Source organism: Branchiostoma floridae, chromosome 2, assembly GCF_000003815.2.
Source record: "Branchiostoma floridae strain S238N-H82 chromosome 2, Bfl_VNyyK, whole genome shotgun sequence".
Taxonomy (NCBI): Eukaryota; Metazoa; Chordata; class Leptocardii; order Amphioxiformes; family Branchiostomatidae; genus Branchiostoma; species Branchiostoma floridae.
The window spans coordinates 7,940,442-7,942,071 of record NC_049980.1 but is presented as its reverse complement, the minus strand read 5'-3'; positions in this window follow the sequence as shown (position 1 = coordinate 7,942,071).

Genomic DNA, 1,630 nt, shown 5'->3' with positions numbered 1-1,630 from the left:
GGCTGGAAATTCAATGTTTTTTAACACATGCACTGCTGCACGGAACCTAAAACTTTTGGGGTACATGAAACATTTTTATCGAGCACAAAAAGGAAATGAACCTGATTACAAACTTCTCTGCCTCTCTTCAGAGCTTGAACCTGAAATTCTATAGCAAATTTCTTTTCTACATTTTGAAGGTTCAACTTCAAGCAATACAACAAAAGTTTTACTATTTTGGGGGGTACAAAATTGTCAAGAATAAGCTGTGAGCTAGTGTGTATTACAATACCTTTACTTAGGCATATAAACCTAAACAAATATCTAGATGTACTGGTGGACTCAGGACTCAGAGTAAAAAAAGGTCCAATTCTGGGTGCAGGAAAGTGTATATGCACCCAGTATTTCGAGCCCGGCCATTCCATTAGGACTACATTAACAATTATGCATATCTGGGTTCCATAAAACCATTCGTCACTTGTCATTTCCTGCAATCCTTCATTGGCGAATTTTGCAGTAATGTCCTACCCTCGGTGACCTCAATGTGTCACATGGTTCTCACCAAGAGACGGCAACTCCCAAGGAGACAACAGGGAAGACGCCTGCTGTGGCTCAATTCAATTTCGACTGACACTACTCTGTCTTCATCAAGGGTGCATCCCTCCCATGACCTTGTCTATAAACTCATCAATAATATGGCTTCTATAAAAGTTAGAATGTCACATCACCCAAAGGTAACCTCACAGATCAGAGGGAAGGCAAAAGAATATGAGTGTTACAGCTAAAACCTGCCCGGTATAGGTAACTTTGATTAAAGTTTGAACCAGTGCAGGTACATGTATGAACAAAAAAAATCTTTGGAGCTCAAATCAGGCTTGTGAATGATTGTGATGCTTTTACTTTTAGTTGACAGTATTTATACATTAGAAGTTTGTCATTTCCAGTGACCCATCCTTCCAACATCTTACTTCTCAGAATTTCACTTTGCAATCTTATCTGATAGATGGCCAATTTCTAAATTGTTTATATCAGAATAAATTTAGTATAGTAGATGTATAGTATAGTAGATAAATAAAGTAGATATCAAATTCAAAGCAAATGCATTTGTCTGTAAACATTTCATAAATAATGTTGCTACAAGAATTACCTTCCAAAAGACAAAGGAGATGTAACCTTCAGTCTGCTAAGGTAGCCAGTTGTTTTTTTACCGTTTTTTTATACCAAATTTATATATATATATTAGTTGCCACTAACTTGCCAGGATAGGCCGCAGGGAGGTAAAAATTTCAGGTGCCAAACTTATACTAACCTTTAGCTGAACTCTATATATTCCCCAAGGTAGTAGCTACTGGTCAACTCTATGATCCCAAGTGTCACATTTCTGAGTCCTGGATTCCCTCCCTTCCATAGTTCTGACAGTTGATGAGCTTTTAATAGCCATCACAGAGACATTAGAGGAGAGATAAAATCTCTCAACTCAATGCAGAATTTCTTAATGATGAGACAGAAGGTGATGTAAAGGTTCAGTAAAGGCATATATAGAGGTTGTCTATGTAACAAAAACTCTGCCTGGGGCTGTAACTGGCCGGAGGCTGGCGGATGTTGGGTGGGCTGCTATATGCTAGATTTAATCAGGCTAACATAGGGCAGC